Here is a 21,741-nt window from a genome sequence, read left to right as displayed (position 1 = left end):
ATTGTGGGGTCTGCGTTCGCGCCTGGCCTCCATAGAATTGAAATAGGCACAAACTTTAATAAAGACTTTTCATATCTATCTGCGTAAGTATACTTTGATAATTATGTTTCAGTTTGAAGAAATATGGTATAATAAAATTATGGGGTGTTCGTTCGCGCCTGACCTCCATAGAATGAAAATATGTCACAAAGTTTAACAAGGTTTTTTTAATATAGATCCACAGAATATTGTGATAAGTGTTTCAGTGTGAACAGATATGGTATAATAAATTATGGTGTTTATCTATTTTATTTTTACTTTCATCACATTTTGCTTTGGTTTTGATACCCCCAAATTCGAAGCTATCTCTTTACAACACTTCCTTTTCATAACCTATCATACTTTCATAAATCAGAGTCCATTTTCTGTAGGCTGTTTTTGAACCCAGTCAACGACGGGTACTTTTGCTAGTATATATATATATATATATATATATATATATATATATATATATATATATATATATATATATATATGAACTTTGTGTTTCTGATAATTCGTTCCCTATATACTCAAAAACAGCTGGGTCGATTTTTATGACATTTCACTCGAAGATGCTTTATGAGATGGCTTTCTTCTTAGATAAGTTTTCTATCGGAATGTCTTCGATAAATATCGATAATCAAAATAATCCAATGACAGAAAGAACAGGCGGTTTCGACTAAAGTTAACACCTTAACCAGCCTAACATACCAAGTGCATTTGAGAAGTTTTATTTCCACACAAGCCAAAATAACTTGCATATTAAATCAACAGTAGGTTCTTAGATATGACAGAGGTGCGGTCGAAATGAATGTATCTGTTTAAAGCACAATTTCACAATGATACTTGACTTTTTCATTTTAAACTTAAATTCAATCCATTATCACCGCACAAGCGGTTAGGCCATGCATATAAAATCAACAATAGTTTCTTTGATATGACAAGGGCTCATTCTTAGTAGATGTTTCTGTTTAGAGCACAATTGAAGCGTGATACTTTACTTTCGCATTTTGAACTTTAATGCAAGCCGTTATATATACAAATAATTCTATATACTCAACAGTAGATTCTCTACAGTGCAATGTAACCTAGAGTACATTGCGAGAGGCATGTGAAGCTTCCTCCATTAGATCAACAATCAATCGATTGCAATTTCAGCAATTTTTATTACGATAAATATATGGGAGTGTAAATCCTTCATTCATATCATTCAATCCTATAGATATTCTAGCATGGGTGCTCGACATCGCCCGGGTATTTGGAGGTGTATGTTGAGCAAAAAAAAAAAGCGGCCAATTTTTTAACTTAGCCCCTATCATGACCCCTTAAAATTTATTGTTTAGCGCTCAAATCAAGTTATTAAGTTAGATCCATGTCCAAGGAACCCATATCTAAAATTTCAAGTGTTTAGACCCAAAATTGTTGGAGGAGTTTGGTAGAGTTCTCCAAGGTCAAATCGTTGAAGTTTAACACCTTGACAGCCAAATTTCCGGCCGAAAACCGATCACAAAGATTTTCCCAAATCTCAATACCCTGTATATCAAATTTCGAATCTGTAGACTAAAAATTGACAGTTATTGCGTAGGGAAATGTACACAAACACACAGACACACAGGCGCACAGACATACGTTCACTTTTATAGATATATAGATAGATAGATAGATAGATAGATTATTGATGGGACAATTCAAATAATATTTTTCTCGATTCCGATAAAATTCCTGATTCCGATTCTGATTTTTTATAAATCTCTTAATATTTAACTCTAAAAGTACTATTTTGTCCCGATTACCAAAAAAAAAAAATAAATAAAACATCTTAAATGTGCCTATATTTTCTCAAACGTAAAACAAACATCTTTGTAAGGGGGTGATCTAGAGATTTTAGTCTTACTGGGAGTTTAAAATCAATAAATATCAATCAAGCAGTGGAAGATGTTTCAAATAAAAATAAGATAATTTAAGGAATCGATTTTAGCATCAGAAAATAGATTTTTCAGATTCCGATTTCGATACCCTAAAAAAGATCTGATTTTTCCCATTCCCGCTTTTGATTCCGATTAATCGTCCCAAAGGCTCATTACCGTTGGGTCCCGATTTCGAATCTCGCTAGATACAGCCACTCTGATGAGTCGTAGACGACGAAACACGTGTCAGTGGATAATTACATTTTAAAAATAATATATATATATATATATATATATATATATATACAGCTCCTGAGCTCCCCATGTCGGGGTACTAAAATTGGTTAAAAAAGGGAAAATTATTCCCAACTCGCATTTAGGTAAAAATGCACTTTCGTAAATGATTGAATTCATTCAAAACATATCGCTAAAACCAAAACAAAACAACATCTAAGTAAATCGCGATATATCCAGACAGTCGGCGAGATGGTCCAGGGGTAAGGATTTAGGCTGATTACCGTTGGGTCCCGATTTCGAATCTCGCTAGATACAGCCACTCTGATGAGTCGTAGACGACGAAATACGTGTCAGTGGATAATTACATTTTAAAATAATATATATATATATATATATATATATATATATATATATATATATATATATATATATATATATATATATATATGCGTGTGTGTGAGAACATCTTTAATTCATTACCCACACAGCATTAGCCGTATAGCGTAATGGTGAGAAGTCTTGACTGTCATTTGGGCGGTCAGATTTCGATCCTGGCTTGAGGCAGTTGCCTGTCTAGCCCCACTGATGAGCTGTGAAACAGTGCTGTATGTGAATGACTATATATATATATATATATTAGTTTAAAACATTTTTTAAATAATATATATATATATATATATATATATATATATATATATATATATTAGTTTAAAACATTTTTTAAATAATATATATATATATATATATATATATATATATATATATATATATATATATATATATATATGAGTTATGTCTCGGAAGTAGAGTGAAAAGCACATCTTATTTTTCTTTTATTAATATTATTTTTTTTCCTTGTACACGTGTTTGTGAATTATTCCATGGATTTCTGCCTTTGGATTATTATGGACCATCTTCTTCCAATTACGGGATGTCTTTGGATTTTACTTGTATAAATGGAAATTCTTTTAACTTTCTTGAAGTTTTACATTTGGATTTTACCGTCACTGGATTTTTTATCTTCCACCAGACTATCCATTCATTTGTAATCACCTTTTTCTTTACCATATTCCCTCTGCTTAACTTATTTTGTTTTCAAGTAAGATCTTTGACTTACTTGTTGTTTCATCAAATACTTCTGCATGCAAAATCCGATCCTGCATTTTGCTAATTCCTACCCTCTGATGAGAAGGAGAGTATTTCTTCGAAACTCCGCGGATTAAGGACTATCCATTTATCTAGTGTTTCCTTTTCAGATTAAATATGTTTTAACTCATTTCAAAGTGTTTTTTAACATATTTTATTAACTGTTTGCTCATATATATACTACTTGTACTTGGAGGAGTTGAGTCGGCTTCATGAAGATGCACATCTCGTGCCGCTGCGGCCCAAGCCCGGCGATCGGAGGCAAGATCCCGAGTGAGCAATAGCCAGTCACGTCTCCAACGAGACAGGCCATAGATGAGCGGGCCCGAAATAAGCTCAAATGGTCTGTTATGCCGGAGCTGGGCAGATGGGTATGAGCCCCCACTGCTCTATAAAATGGTTCCATAAGGCGTGTGTCACTTATAACCTCTGACAGACAAATTCACGCCCATGCGTCCACGTCGCGAAACCGGTTAACATCGAATGAGCGGGAATGCAAGCGAGTGTTCAGCGCTATAACAGTTCGTCTGCTCTTAAATCCAGCTGCGTCTGCCAGCAACCGGCGGCGCCTGGTGATAGTCTGCGTCTGCAAGGAACTTGCGGCAACCTGTCTTCAAACCCATGGAACGACTGTCGATAATCGGCGGCTCCATCGTCGGACTATCCCTCTGCGTCTGCTGACAATCAGCGGCAAGGATATCCGTTCCTGGGCACACACCCACAGTGTACACTTGCGACTGGCGTCCGCCTGTGGTTACTACCGCCAAGAAACTTCATGAGAAATATGCTCATATATATATATATATATATATATATATATATATATATATATATATATATATATATATATATATGCATACTAGTAGTTCAGGCGGCTTTGCTCGGGCTCTATGTACTGTTCATAACTTTATATGCATATGTATATATTTAAAAAAAAAAAAAAAGTGCATATGTATTGTAATACCTTTCTACATAATAGACTTCCTTAACTACCATAGAGAAAAGTTGGTAGAGACCGCAGACGTCAATTTTTTTTACCTTTGGCCCCAATTTTGATTCCTTAACATTTATTGTTTTGGGTATAAATTAAATTAAAATATTTGACCCATGTCGAAGTAACCTACATTAGCGGAGGAGTTTGGTAGAGTCTGAAAAGGTCAACTCTGTAAACTTTGATCTCTTGCCAGCCAAATTTTCGCCCAAAGACAGATTTAAAAAACTTGCTGCATGTCTGAATACCCTTTATATAAAATTTCAAATGTTTAGACCTAAAATTGGCTTAATAGTTTGCAAGCGACCGCAAAAATCAAATCTTTAAACTTTGACCCCTTGGAAGCCAAATTTTCAGAAAAAAAACGATTAAAATGCTTGCCTTATGTTTATATACCTTTTATGTAAAATTTCAAATGTTTAGATCAAAAATTGGCTGCGTTATTTGTTAGAGACCGCAGCGATCAAATTTCTTGGAACTTTGACCCCAATTTTGACCCCTTAACATTTACTGGTTGGGGCTCAAATCAAATTATAAAGTTAGATCCATGTACAAGAAACCTATATCTAAAATTTCAAGTGTTTAGTTCCAAAATTAACGGAGGAGTTTGGTAGATTTCTCAAAGGTCAAATCGTTGAACTTTGACACCTTGACAGCCAAATTTCTGGCCGAAAACCGATTTTAAAGATTTTCACAATATCGCTTATTTCAAATCTCGAGTCTGCAGACAGAAAATTGAGAGTTATTTAGTCCGGAAGTATATATATAGACACACACACGCACACACACACACACACACACACACACACACACATTTTCACTTTTATAGATATATAGATATTAGGAACATTTCCGCTATGAAGTATAATTTGAAATGAAATTAAATATGTAGCGTCCATTAATAAAATACGTAGAAAAAGCGAAACTTGAGTTTTCTCCAGTTGAAATCATTTTTCCCCCTTTTTTTCTCGCCATTCAATTCGCTCCTTTCAAATGGCCTCAATGGCAATCACCCCCCCCCCCACACACACACACACTTTCGATCATTTTATTTTTGATATTTTCTGTTAATGCTTTATTATTATTATTATTATTATTATTATTATTATTATTATTATTATCATGATTATTATGATTATTATTAGTTATTATTCCGCGCCAAATATGAATATTGCTTTTTTCTATCGGCGCAGACTCGTGTCGGACGGTGCACTCAGCAACAGCAGCGTAAGATGAAAACGAGGCAACAATGCGTTAAAAAGTCCAAAAAAAAAAAAAATATGCGGTCTTGACGAAACGATATTTATCGCACGACGCCATTTTATGTTTGGTGGGTTTTATCCTCCGAGGAAATGAGCGCCGACGAATTTGAATCGTAAGATTTTCATTAATTCCTTTTCCTTATTTTTTATTTTTTCCTTTTTTTTATTTATTCTGCTTTAGCGATTTTACTGCATTTTCTATTTTTTTTTAACCAATCAATCGTTTTTGTTGTTGTTGTTTGTTTGTTTTTTTAGTTGTTTCGTAGATGTCAAATCTGTATTGCAGTGGATTGAATCTGGGACCAATTTTGGTAGCAGCCAGATAATGTGCGTCCCCAGTGCAAGGGTGCACTAATATGAATAGTCTTGTATAGCAAAAGGTTTATCAATGACTACAAGAAATGCATATTGGTATTGAAAAGATTCAAGCGTATCAATAAATATATAGAAATAAATGCAGTTCAATATATATAAGAATATTGACCTCTCTCTCTCTAACCTCATCTCTCTCTCTCTCTTTTCTTTCTCATATATATATATATATATATATATATATATATATATATATATATATATATATATATATATATATATATATATATACAGTGATGATCATATTTATTGGCACGGTAAAATAAAAGTAAAATTTTGTCTAATAAATTCTAAAAAAGGGATTAAATTAAAGAAAATAACAAAGTATATTATGTATTTTTAACTGGCCTTTCCGATGCAGCAATCGGATTTTAGAAAAAATAAATAACAAAGGAACAACAAACATAATTGCAAAAAACCCTTGTTCAAAATTATTGGCACGGCTTTGTTTTTCTTTTAGTATCAGTATAATATCAATCAATTTCCGGTTTACGTGCTTTCTGAACTTTTTTATAGACATATTATGCTTGTTTAACGCTAATTCAGTGAATAATTTTTTTCAGATAATTTTTAGATAGCGATTTATTTAAACTATTATAAGTGACTAAATTATAATTTTCAATCGCCATGGTTAAAACTAAGAAACACAGCGAAGACGTCAGGAAGCTTGTTGTAGCATGCCATACCAATGGGGAGGGCTATGATAAGATTTCAAAGAAGCTAAACCTTCCCAAATCCACTGTTAGAGCCATAATAAACAAGTTCAAATCGCAAGGCCACGTTATGAGTTTAGAGGGTAGAGGGAGAAAAAGGATTCTTTCCCCAAGAGATGAACGGAAAATTGTTCGACAAGTAAAACAAAACCCAAGGATCTCTGTTGGGGAGATTGTTGATGAACAGAGCACCTCTGGAGTGAATGTATCTCGACATACAGTTGGTAGAGTTTTGAAGAGAGCTGGTTTAAAAGCATGTCGTCCGAGAAAGACTCCCTTATTGAAGCCTATGCACCTGAAAGCAAGGCTAGCCTTTGCAAAACGTCATATTGATAAAGATGTTGCATTCTGGAAACGTGTTCTATGGACTGACGAAACGAAAATAGAGTTATTTGGCCATAATAAAGTGTCTTATATTTACAGAAAATCTGGCGAAGCTTTCCTGCCTAAGAACACCATACCCACAGTGAAGCACGGTGGAGGCAGTTTGATGTTTTGGGGATCCTTTGCTGCCTCTGGACCAGGGCGACTTGTTAAGGTCACAGGTAGCATGAAAAAGGAAGATTATGTTAAAATATTGGATGAAAACCTGAAAGACTCTGCTAAAGAGCTCTCACTTAGTCGTCGTTGGTGGTTCATGCAAGATAATGACCCAAAGCATTCGGCTAAACTGACTAAGAAATGGCTTGAGGACAATCATATTAATATTTTGGAGTGGCCATCACAAAGCCCAGACCTTAATCCAATTGAAAATTTATGGAGAACATTAAAATTGAGGGTAATGCAAAGGAAGCCTAAGAATCTTATTCAATTGGAGGATTATTGTCAGGAAGAGTGGGCTAAAATTACTACTGAAGAGTGCAACAACTTGGTTGTAAACTATGAAAAGCGACTGAGGAAGGTAATCAAGGCCAAAGGCTATACAATTGATTATTAAATAAATCGTGCCAATAATTTTGAACAAGGGTTTTTTGCAATTATGTTTGTTGTTCCTTTGTTATTTATTTTTTCTAAAATCCGATTGCTGCATCGGAAAGGCCAGTTAAAAATACATAATATACTTTGTTATTTTCTTTAATTTAATCCCTTTTTTAGAATTTATTAGACAAAATTTAACTTTTATTTTACCGTGCCAATAAATATGATCATCACTGTATATATATATATATATATATATATATATATATATATATATATATATATATATATATATATAGGCATGTATATATGTGTAGATGTATATATGTATATATATGTGTGTGTGTGTGTGTGTGTGTGTGTGTGTGTGTGTGTGTGTGTGTGTGTGTGTGTGTGTGTGTGTGTGTAGAGAAATAAAAAGGAACAAACCGATCTATGTGTCCATCAACATTTCGTCTTTATTTCGAGACTTCCTCTGGATGAGATTAAGAAAACAAAAACACCAGTACAAGTATTTGAAAATGTTTCATATACAAATGTAGCGCCATTAATAAGTAAACTTTTATTAAAAGAACATAATTTAATTGTAGACCCAGGTTATCTCTCTCACACCATAGAAACACCCCCTGTAATAATGGATACATATAATCTCAATCAATAAATTACATAAGAAAAACGCATTCATTTCATTTCTGTTACACACCTATATTTGAATTTTAACAGATATATTTTTTCAGAAAGAATATTAGCTGCGTTCATATCTTTTAAAACCATATTAAAGACTATATGACGTTATTAAAAATCTCCCTCTCTTTACCAAAGCTTCCCTCCTTTTTTTTTAATTTCCAACGTCTTTTTCCGTTTCTGAAATAGAACAGCATCACACGTTGCACATGAAACATTTTCAAATATTTGTACTGGTGTTTTTGTTTTCTTAATTTCATTCATCCAGAGGAAGTCTCGAAATAAAGACGAAACGTTGATAACTCGGTTTGTTCCTTTTTATTTTCTCTATTTTTTCGGAATACTACAACAGAGCTGATGTACTTGTTCCATTTCAGATCAGGAGTAAAGGTCAAACTCAGAAGCTTGTCAAAACATAGAACCTCACCAAGACGAGAGCCATTCATTTCAATTGATGCCAGTGCGTTGATGATGTAAAGATAGAAGCTTGGTTTTGGATGCATTAAAAGTGACCAGCCACCTCTTCCCCACTGTACCACGCACTCAAGATCAGAGGAGAGATTATCAGAGAGAACTTTGTCATTTAGGGCCTCTGATGTGTTGCGATAGATGGTCGTGTCATCAGCATAGATGTTAACGAATGATTTAAATATGTGTTTTGGGAGATCATTGATGTAGATTTAAGAAAATCAAATATTATGACACGTTTTACTCGACGCCATCTTGCATTCCAAACGATACGCTGCTAGCGACACCTCTTGGTAATGTCGGATATGTAGGATAAAGAAGGGCAGACAATCGGCTTTCAACCTGATAGAAAAAATCCTTGAAAATTAACATTTTTACAGTGTTTTGCCATTTTTTTTTTTTTTTTTTTCAAAGTCGATTGTCTGCCGCCTGTCCCAATACAAACAGATTTTTTTGTAGGGAAGTGGGGATCGATGTGTGGGTGGTCATTTTATGTAAAATTGTGTACATTGTACGCCACCCCCCTCCGCATAAAACAAGTGGCCATAAAGCGGGTGCCCATTATACGTTAAATTATTATAAAAAAGTGATCCCGACTTTTTTAAAACTAACATTTCTTCATATCTTGGAGACTACTTATTTGCTGTAATTGTAAACGTTATTTTCGTTTTTAGCGTTCCCGGAAACCTTTAAATGTGTTAATTTTAAAGGATTTTTTCAAGAGGGTGAAAAGTTGAGTGACTTCCCTTGTCGATCTTACATTCCCGATATCGCAAAGAAGTGTTGCGAGCAGCGTATCATTCGAAATACAAGATGGCATCAAATAATTCTCCGATAAAATGTGTCATAATATTTGACTTTCTTAAAAAAAAAAAAAAAAAAAAAAAAACTACTCGATTGATTTCCGTCATTTTTGGAATATGACATCTTCATGCGGTGACAGGTACATACATCATAAAGATTTTTAAAGACTTTTCTTTAAAAAAAAATGTTATAGGCCCAACTGTAGATAAGCGCCCTATTTTCCTCTAGGGGATAAGAGCCATAATTTGAAACTTTCATGGAATAAGGAAAAATCGTTTCATCTGTATCGTATCACTTGTTTCGAATAATTAATGTAAATTCTAATTTGCGAAATTTCAACCTCATTCTTATACCGATGTCTCGAGTATTTGAATTCCGTTACAATCGTCTTATGAATGTACTACTATTTAGCCTCTTTATGTTTCCCAAAATTCTCCAGTTTGTAAGCGAATTTCCGAATTTTTTTTAATTTTAAATGTCCATTTACGTCAGTCAGAGAGTGATCTAATCGTTATACGATGATCTATGCATAAGAGCTTAATTGGCCGACTTTAATTCAACTGAAAGTGCTCAACGATAAGAAACGAATTTCTTAAAGGGGATGTTATAATTATTTTTTTACTAAAATAATTATTAAATACCTACAGACACTAGCGTTTCATCCTTTCGGGAATCTTCAGTGCAGGGTGTCACGATTAATACCAGTCAAACGATTCGAACCCCGCATCACGAGACATCTCTGGCTCGACTAGCGAAGACCTTATCCATTCGGCTACCATTAACCGCGTGAAATAACGTCGAATTTAAACATTTTTTAATTTTAAATGTTCATTTACGTCAGTCAGAGAGTGATCTAATCATTATACGATGATCTATGCATAATATATATATATATATATATATATATATATATATATATATATATATATATATATATATACAAGCATGGGTGCCCGGCGTTGCCCGGGTGTTTTAAGGTGTATGTTGAGCAAAAAAAAAAACGGTCAATTTTTTTACTTTGACCCCTTAAAATTTATTATTTAGGGCTGAAATAAAGTTATTAAGTTAGATCCATGTCCAAGAAATCTATATCTAAAATTTCACGTGTTTAGACCCAAAATTGTAGGAGAAGTTTGGTAGAGTTCTCAAGGGTCAAATCGTTGAACTTTGACCCCTTAATCGCCAAATTTCTGTCCGAAAACCAATCATATCGGTTTTCCCAAGTCTCAGTACCCTGTATATCAAATTTCGAATCCGTAGGCTTAAAATTGACAGAGTTATTGCGTAGGGAAATGTACATAGACACACAGACAAAGACACGTATACTTATATATATATATATATATATATATATATATATATATATATATATATATATATATATATATATAAGCCGACTATCAACGCGAATGGTTGTAGGTTCAACCCACGGCCAGAGAAATGTGCTAGTCTAGCGGCACTGATGAGTTATGATACAATGAAACAGTACTGTATGTTGATGACTATATATTTTAAAGCTCTCCCCCTCTTTGGGTAGAGCACTGTCGTAAATGTACCTCACCCGCTACTTGTTTGTCTACTTATGTGTGTGTGTGTGTGTGTGTGTGTGTGTGTGTGTGTGTGTGTGTGTGTGTGTGTGTGCGTGTGTGTGTGTGCGCGCGCGCGCACGTGTGTGTGTGTGTGTGTGTGTGTGTGTGTGTGTGTGTGTGTGTGTGTGCGTGCGATATTCACTAAATAATAATCTCTTCAGTATGGTCTTATCGTTTAGAAATTTATAATAAAGCACAATACAAAAGGACCGTCGTGCCATCTCCACCGACGCACCCATTTTTCCACGATGACCAAAATATATTATATATCACCCCTATCCGTTTCGATCGATGCCCTCCCTCTCAAAAGACATAGAAACTTTCGCATTCATCCGCTCCAAATAGTTGTGGCAAATGGAATTTACTCCGCTTCCATGCGCGACTTCATTTCCCAGAAGTATTTGCTGTGAAGCCGCCATTTTGTTTTTGTGTTTTTGTTTTTATTTTGTTGCTGTTGTTGTGGATGATGATGATGATGATGATGATGATGATGATGATGATGATGATGATGATGATCTTCTTCTTCAATTCTTTCTTCTTCAACTTCTTTTTCTCCAATTTTTTCTTCTTAATCGTCTCCTTCAACTTTAACTTTCTCTTCTTTTTTCTTTCTTTTTTAACATTTTCTTCACCTCCTTCTTCCTTTCTTCTTCTTTTTCTTCATTTTTTGTCTTCTAATTCTTTTTCTCCTTCTTTTTCTTCTGTTCGTCTTCTTCTTCCTTTCTTATTCTTTTTCTTCCTCTCTCTCTTTTCTTCTTCTTCTTCTCTTCCTCTTCCTTTCTTATTCTTCCTTTCTTCTTCTTTTTTTCTTTTTCTTCTTCTTTTTCTTTTTCCTCTTCTTTTTCCTTCTTTTTTCTCGTTCTTTTTTCTTTTTCTTCTTTTTCTTTTACTTCTTTTCTCTTTTTTCTTTTTCTTATTTTCTTTTTCTTCTTCCTTTCTTCTTCTTCTTCTTCTTCTTCTTCTTCTTATTATTATTATTATTATTATTATTATTGCTACTTCTTCTTTTTCTTCCTGTTTTCTTTCTTTTTCAACTGTTTTCACCCTCTTCTTCCTTTTTTCTTCTTCCTATCCTTTTTCTTATTTTTTCTTCTTATTATTATTAGCAGTAGTTGTAGTATTAGTAGTAGTATTAGTAGTAGTAGTATTCCTCTTTTTCTTCTTCTTCTTCTTCTTCTGCCCTTTTTTATTTTTTTTAATTTCTTCCTCTTCTTCACTGCGTTTCTAGACAGCGTCTCTCTTCATTTATTGTCGCCAATGAAAAGAAGTGGTGGCGGCTTCAATATTTTAAAAAATATGGATGGTAATCATATTTTCAAAAAGGAGAAATTAGAGTTCCCCTTCACAGACCAACAAAAGAAAGACGTCAAAGTAACATGGAAAGAAGAAGAAAAAATTTTTAAAAGCGAAAATCGAATTCAATTATTACCTTTTCATTTTGACAAAAGAATCACCACTTACCAAGGCCCAAAGGCCACTCAAGAATATAGTTTAATGAGCGCGGCGTAGTGATCGTTCTTAGGGGAAATTGGGTAAAACTTAACTATTTAAGGGGACGGCTCTACAAGAACTTGTTTACATTGCACTTGAAAACGACTATGTTGTAATCAGCTGGAAAACAGTCTAGCAGAACAGTTCCACAGACGGGCAGTTCTAGGAAAAAAAAAACTTATAGAAAAGAATGTTTAGGTTTAGGCCAAGATAGAGAGTAGTGGAAATTGTTGATAGTGGTTTTAGCTAGACGAGTGCTTTTTATTATGTGAGAAAGAGGTATAATGGAGGTTTCGAAACCGGTGAAGGCAGAATAGGTTTCTCCCAGCAGTTCTTTTTCATATATGGAATATACTCAATTTAAGGACAGATTTGGCTTTTATACAGAATATCGTCAGGAGTATCATACCTTCTGGAGCAGTAGAATAATGCAACTATTTTTCTAACAACAGGTTTGACGTAAGTCTTCCATTTCAGGTCAGTAGTAAAGGTTAGACATAGAAGCGTGTCGAAACAGGGTGCTTCTTTGAGACGAGAAACAGTCATATTAATTAGATCCAATTGGGGATCAGAGCGTTGGTGGTGAAAAGATAAAAACTTGGTCTGAGATGCGTTAAAATGAATCAGTTACCGTTTGCCCCATTTCGTGTTGGAGGCCGGAGGAGAGAGAGATATTCAGAGAGATCTTGGTCGTTGCTGGCTTTTGAGTTGTTGCCGTAGATGACAGTGTGGTACTATTTATGCTAGTACCACTGGTCGTCGTGGTCCCCCACCACCCCTACTATGACCGGGTGGTGCTTTGGTCGTGCGCGAACCGATACACAAGAAAAAAGGGAACCACAATGCTCTTTCGATTCTGGCAGCCATGGAGTAAGAACGCAGAGAAAGAGAGGGGCACCATTCTCTCCTTTAGCAGTAGTTAAGGAGTATCTAAGTAGTTAGCTTAAAGTTTGATAATCTAAAACTTTAATTATTGGTTGCTGTTGATTTTATGTTAAACTAGCATTTCAGACCGGCGTTGCCCTGGTGTTTGGAGGTGTATGTTGAGCAAAAAAAAAAAAAAAACGGTCAATTTTTTTTTAAACATTGACCCCTATTACGACCCCTTAACATTTATTGTTTTGGGCTCAAATCGAGTTATTAAGTTAGATCCATGTCCAAGGAACCTATATCTTAAATTTCAATTGTTTATACCGAAAATTGGCGGAGGAATTTTGTAGAGTTATCAAAGATCAAATCGTTTACTTTGACCCCCTTCACAGCCAAATTTTTGCCCGAAAAGCGGTTACAAAGATTTTCCCAAATCTCAGTACCCTGTATATCAAATTTTGAGTCTGTAGACTAAAAATTGACAGAGTTATTGCGTAGGAAAATGTATACAGACTATATACTTTCATAGATATATTGATTGTAAAATATTATAATATATGTGTAAAATAATATAGTTAAAATTTCACATATGTATATTATAATTGTGTTGCGTGTCGATGTTGTCTGCTTTAAGTGTCAAGATGGTGCAGCCTTAAGAAGATTCAGCCAGAGAAATCACCAAAATGAAGACATAATCCTGAGAGAGTGAAGGGGTCAGCCATACCCAAAATCACAGGTAGACTTTACTCTTCAACTCAAGTTAATTGTTGATTTCTAAGTTAATTGTTATAAATATTGTAACACATCATATAATAATTTTTGTAAAAAAATAAATAGTTAAAATTCCTATATATAAAGCGTTTGTTGTATTGCTATGTACGCCTTAAGTGTCGAAACGGTGCCTGAACATAATTACAGTCAGAGGAACTCCAACCTGTGAAAGACCACCGGAATTGGACGTCATCCTGAGAGAAAGAAGTAGCCAGCCACACCCGAAATCCTAAGGTTCGCCTTTACTCTTCAACTCTGACAAAAAGACCGAGAGATTCTATTGACTAGCCCATTGTGTCATTTACGTAACACCCCCCCCTCCGACCTTCCGGACCCCGGATGCTCCATCCCTCCCCGACTAGGAAACCTCCAAGATCCCCACCCTCTCCAAACTGCAATTTTTCTTTTCACCCCTCCCTCTAAATTTCACCCTTCTTGGAGAGAAAGAAATCAATCACATGCACCCTCCTCCTCCTCACCCACCATTTTTTTTTTCTCTATTTGGTCCCATCTAGAGGGCACCTCACTTAGAAATGCCCCGCAGGAGCTCATGTTCCTTTACAAACCAAAGTGGAACGGCGGTCTATCAACTAGACGGGGTTTGGAGGGCTAACCACTACTAACCACTTTTGTATTTTTTCTTCCACCGCCCTGGACACAAATGTCGACCATTATTGTTATCTTTTTTTTTTTTTTTTTAAATTTTTTTTTTTACAGGCCAATAAAAATGTTTTAAACAATTGGATTCTAAGTAGGGCATCCCCCAGTACGAAAGGGTGAATGCGGTATTATGGTAAAAGAAGATACTAGCTAAGAGAAACTTTTGTTTAGTTTTGGAGTGACAAGGATGACCAACAGCCCTTATTTTTCCCCCTTTTAAGTTGGCCTTGTGCCTAAGTTTTTTGTTCATGTTGAACTTTTTAGCCTAAAAGATTTAATATCAAAGTGTAGTATCTGTTCTGACCCTTCATACTAGACAACTGCTTTTTAAGGTCAATTAGGTTTGATCAATGTGGAGGAAACCCTTCATATCAGACAATTACTATTCATTTGGACACTGCCAGAGTGCCCCTTAGGGGAAGCTGGATTCCCCAGCCCCTTACAAAAACGACCTTGATTCTAATTTGCTTTCGTGGGGAAGCAAATAAGTGCCCGCCATTGACCGGCCCATAGTGTTACACAGTGTCGTTTGCGTATATGTCAACGAATGAACTTAGAATGTGATTTGGGGGATAAGGAAGTTAGATAGGTTCAGGATGGATCTTTGAGGCACGTCAGCGTTAATATTTGAGCTTCCGACTTCTGCCGATCGACGACTACTTTTACTACTACGGTCTATTCTCTCTGTTCTTTACGCTTCTTTTCGAAAACTCTTGAGCGATCTACAGTAGCGTCCAAAACTAAGGGACAACATTTTAAAACCTAATATTTGCTAGAAATAACAACTGCGAAAAGCTGAAATTTTGACAACTGGTAGTCGTTATCATCCATAATAACATACTAAAATTTGAATCATTTGCAACTGATTATTAATTCATAATTATTTTTTTTTTACTCAATTTTAATATAACTCTATATCTAACATATTCCTATTGAGTTTATTATATATCTACAGTACTATGGGCATTATCCTTTTAAAAGTATTAATACATTCACTAATACATTAATATAAACTCTGCACTTTAGTTTAGACTCCAGGTCTAATCCCCCCTTTCTCTCTCTCTCTCTCTCTCTCTCTCTCTCTCTCTCTATATATATATATATATATATATATATATATATATATATATATATATGTTTCTGTAAAAGTCTGAAGAAGCTACGGACGGCCAAAAAAAACGGCCGAGCACGGTAATATATATATATATATATATATATATATATATATATATATATATATATATATATATATATACTAGCATTTAAGCTAGGCGTGGGCCGGGTGTTTGGAGGTGTATGTTGAACAAAAAAAAAGGTGCAGTTATTAAGTTAGATCCATGTCCTATATCTAAAATTTCAAATGTTTAGACCCAAAATTGTCGGAGGAATTTGGTAACGTTATCAAAGGCCAAATCGTTGAATTTTGATCCCTTAACAGCCAAATTTTTTTCCGAAAATGAGTCACATCGATTTTCCCAAATCTCAGTACCCTGTGTATGAAATTTCGAGTCTGCAGACTAAAAATTGACAGAGTTATTGCGTAGGGAAATGTACACACACGCAGTCACACAGACACACAGACGCACAGACACGTTCACTTTTATAGATATATAGATAGATAGATGTATCTAGACACACACACACACACACACACCACACACACACACACACACACACACACACACACACATATATATATATATATATATATATATATATATATATATATATATATTTATATATATATATAATTCGATAAATGGCAGATTTAATATAAGCAGACTCCGGTGAAATTTTTATAAATGGTTCCAATTACGAACATACATACATATATATATATATATATATATATATATATATATATATATATATATATATATATATACATATACATATATATATATATATATATATATATATATATATATATATATATATATATATATATATTGTGGGAAGCTAGGGTGACACTATGCAATGGCATTCTTCAAGCCCACGCCCACACGTTGCAATATATAAGCATTCGATCAATATTTATCTCCTCAAAATCAATTGATCGATCCTTGCCAGCCAAACAGACAACTCTAATCGATGAGATTAGCGTTACGAGTTAAAGGAGCCGTAAAAATGCGTTTCGGTGACATTCTCCATTGAACAAAATGGTTATAAAAACCGCTTTATGGCTTTCTTTTGTTTTTATTGTGCTCCTCGTTGTTTTTGCTTGGATTTTTGCTTTGTTTTTGATTCGTACTGTCTTCCATATACAAGAAAAATCTCCGTTTACTCATCTCGACATGTATACTCGGTTGCACCAAGCTGGCGTTGCCCGGGATGCATTATTTTTAAAATTTTCATTTAATGTATCTTAATTTTTTTAGATAAAGATTTGTAATATGTATTATTTGGCGTGCGAGAACTACCTTTCTCCTCTACCAAATTTCTCACTGATAGGGAAGAATGTCCCTTAAATGTCCAGGTTCCCTACGAGCTCGTAGTGGCGACCTCGGCAGTCCATGATTCAGGATCGGAGTCCTCAAACAGGAAGGCTCTTCAGTGCGATCCTCCGTGGGCTCTAAACTACCTTACTCTACAATGTTTCCTTTTCAGAGGAGCAGGCTATTCCGCGTCAGAGTCAGTTTCTGGATAAACACGTTTTCCGGCGCTAGTCCTTCATCTGTCAGGGATTCAGATGTTAGCCCATCAGAAGTGTCTGACGGAGCCCCAACGGACACGTTGTCATTAACCGTAATCCTAACATGTCAGGAGCAATTTCGATACCAGTGTATCAGCTGTTAAGTTCTCGTTCTTGTGTCAGTTCTCCACCTTGCTGTTTTCTCACTGTTGGATTGGCAGGTGACCCCGGAAAGAGATGCGTTCGATGGGTTGCGCACATACAGATTGATTCCATTTAAGGGATGCAAGACTTTTCACCGCTGTCTATTGGAGAGCATAATTTTACCCAGAAATATATGGGAGAGTATCAGTCAAAATATCCGAGACAATAGATAATGGGAATATAACCATTCGAGGGTAAAGAATGTTTATATAAATCGTTACACGCAGAAAGCGGGACATTCGGCCAGAGAACAGAAACAAGCTGACACATTCTTAACCGCCAAACATCCACACCACTCTCACGCACCATCATTGATGTCAACATCCGTCATAACTGCAAAAGTAAAACTGTGGAAGGTGTTAAATAAAACAAAATATTATTTCATAGATCAGCTGTGTTGTGTTTTACTCGCTGTCAATGTGCATGTATCGTAGATCTGTGAAAAAAAGTGATTTATAGATGATATAGACTGAAAAGTACATTTGAACGACTGACCGCAGTGAATATATAACACTCACAACGTTTCAGCCGATATAACCTCCAACATTCTTTAGATATATCTTGACAATGGTTCTTATTGGTGTATGGTGGAAAGAATGTTATCGTAGCGATTTAGAAACATAGGCGACCCTAAGTGCAACTGTACCGGTGTCGAGTGAAAACATAATCTCGATGTGAAAATGTTCCAGTTACCAAACCAGACTTCCTGTTGTTATATATATATATATATATATATATATATATATATATATATATATATATATATATATATATAAAAGGAAAAATATGTGTCAAAAGAGGAAGTCCGGTTTGGTAATCGGAACATTTTCGCATCAAGGCAGGAGTAAACAGAAAAGGCGTCGGGTCGTTTCCATTTTCGTATTACTACCGATTTGATATAATGTTTTGGAATTTTTGAGCTGAGTATTGATAACATATTAGTGATGGGCGCCTCCAATATTTTTACCAATTCTGATACAATTACCGATTCTGTACTAAATTCCCGATTCCGATACAATTACCGATTCTGATTTTTATAAATCTCTAAATATTTAACTATGGAGTTGATATTATTTTTCTCGATCATCAAACTCTTCAGCACATCCGGGTACATTTTGGTGTTGACTCTCAAGCCCACTTCGAAGACGCGAGGTCGCATGACGTGATCTTCACTTGAAACCACACCAAAGACAATAATCTCGGCCGTAAAGTTGGTTTTCATCACTCTGGTCATGTTATTGAGGGTGCTGGCAATGGTCCTGTTGTCATAACTTGGATCAGTGGAGAGCATGAGTTGTACAGCTACACATCTCCGATCTCACTCGTTGAACATTGTGTCACTTTCAGACATGATAGAAGTTTTCGATCGCTCTTGGGATTTGTAAACAACCGGCCAATTAGCAGAAAACTGGTTTTCATCAAAGAAAATGGAATCATTTGGTCTTTTCTAGTGCGACAAATTTATCGTTCCACCCTATATATATATATATATATATATATATATATATATATATATATATATATATATATACTTTTCACCCTCGCCAATCTTTCACGAAAAACACCCGTCTAGCTGAATCCACTGTGAAAAATTTCCCCCACTCTGTGCCTAAATCAAAACGCAGATTCCATGAACAAAGCTTCTTTCTTAGAACTGCACGCCTGTGGAACTCTGTTCCGTCTGCCTGCTTCCCACCGGTCTACAACTAGGATGTCTTCAAATCCAATGTTAACAAATTCCTAATGAACCGCCCCCTTAAGTAAACACTTCATCAAATCTCCACACTAACGTAATGTACTTGCAATAACCCTTATCCCTGAGTGGCTTCCGGGCCTTGATAAGTGGTGATCAATGTGTAAAAAAAAAAAAAAAAAAAAAACTTGTACACAACTGGCCAACTAATAGATAATTTGCAACAGAGAAAGAAACCCAGTTTTAATCGAATGGAAATGAAATCATGCTGTATTTTCTAGGGCAGAATTTTATCGTTTCACGCTGTAATATGAGCACTAGGAACAATACCAAAAATCTTTGAAAAAAGAACGGGAAACATTACATGGAATCATGAAAATTAAACGGTATCATTCTATAAATTCCAACAATGCACTTTTTTTGTATGATATCATAAGTGAGGAGGGTCAAGGAGGATGGAAAGACGAAGGAAAAAAAGCATTAGCCAGACCTCCACTGGATGAATTCAAAGAGGACTGGAACCTTGGGGATACTTATTGCTACCCAAATTTAAGTGACAACTAATGGTCGCTGCCAGCGAGAAATAAATGGTAAGCGGTTGTTGCGATTATGCAAATTGATCCGCAAAGGTTATCGAAAGAGGTTGAAGCGTACTGGAAATCTGGGGAAACATGTTATCACTCAGACTCCAGAGAAAGTTACAAGTTGCTCTCAAAAAGAAATCTTTGATAATGGGCTGGGTGACTACTCCTAATGAGTAAATAATAATAATAATAATAATAATAATAATAATAATAATAATAATAATAATAATAATAAAACAAAAATGCTACCAAGAAAACTGGAACTACAAAATTCTACAATTTTAGGTTAACGACCCCACCCTAAAAATAGAAATATCGCCAGCACAAAGGGTCAAGGAGAATGGAAAGACCGAGGAATGGAAGCTCTAATCAGATCTCCACTGGATGGATGCGACGGAAACTAGGACCTTGGCTTGTCGCAAAGATTAGACAATCCAGAGTGTTCAAACGTTGCATACACACTAGTTGACTGCCTCTAAGTTTATATTTCCCAGACAGTGCCTATCCTTAAGTATTCTTAAAGGAGCTTTATAATTATAATTAAATAAAAATTATAAATAAATTATTATTATATGTATAAATAATATACGTGTGTGTGTGTGTGTGTGTGTGTGTGTGTGTGTGTGTGTGTGTGTTTGTGTGGCTTCCTTCAGTCTTGACAGACTATGGATACTCACTGTAAGGGTGCTTGCGCGTAAAATTTGTGTGGGAAGAGTTGCGCAGTCCCTAACTACGCCTCTTCTGAGCTGACGTTGTTGCATACCAGTGACAAGTTGAGGTACAGGACGACTGGAAACAATGCCGAGATGAGCGGAGATCACATACAACACCTAGAATTCCCAAATGATCACCCATCTGGTATTAGCCAGGCTCAACGGTCCTTAACTTGTTTTTGCATACTATCGATTTTTCCTGACGAGATGATAGCCGAAAGAGCTCTCGAGAAATTTCCGTACATGTTATTTAAATCATTATATAAATTTTGTACCTCTAAAAATTATATATATAATATATATATATATATATATATATATATATATATATATATATATATATATATATATATATATATATATATACTGCGTGTCAAACTATTAACGAGATAGCATTTTTTTACCAGTTTCAGAAACTTACCGGTAGTTTCGTATCTAAAGCTTCGGAAAAGTTGGCAATGCTGAGCTGCGCGTACTGTGAAATTTCCGTACTGTTCCGCGCAATGTAAACAACTTGCCATCGTAATTGCTGAATCCACGGTATTTGAGGTGTGTCAAATTATTAACAAGGCAGTTTGTTTTGTCAATAAAATGGGTCGAAAAGGTGGCTTGAGTAGTTCTGAAAAGAACAGCTAGCAAAAGGTAAAACTACCCAAGAACAAAGGTACGTAAGAGAGCTGATAAAGGTAAATCTAGAGTTGTTTCACGCCGTTCTCTACTTCAAATTAAACGTGAAGTTGTTAAGAACCCGGGGCAGACAAGGCGAGAAGTCTTTGACCAAGCCGGATTGAAGAATGTCTCAAAATGTGCTCTAGTCTGTTAAGCCTGTGGCAAAGCTTCCATTTAAACAACACCACATACAAAACCGAAAGAAACGGGCAAAGGACAACATGAAAACGGATTTTTCCAAAGTTTTGTTCACAGATTAAGTGCGTATCACTCTTGATGGCTGAGATGGTTGGACAAGGGATGGGTCCTAGGTTGACGACATCTTCATTAGCGTTTAAAGCG

Source organism: Euprymna scolopes, chromosome 33 (assembly GCF_053919585.1).
Source record: "Euprymna scolopes isolate OS-2025 chromosome 33, ASM5391958v1, whole genome shotgun sequence".
Lineage (NCBI taxonomy): Eukaryota > Metazoa > Mollusca > Cephalopoda > Sepiida > Sepiolidae > Euprymna > Euprymna scolopes.
Note: the sequence above shows the minus strand (reverse complement) of the source record.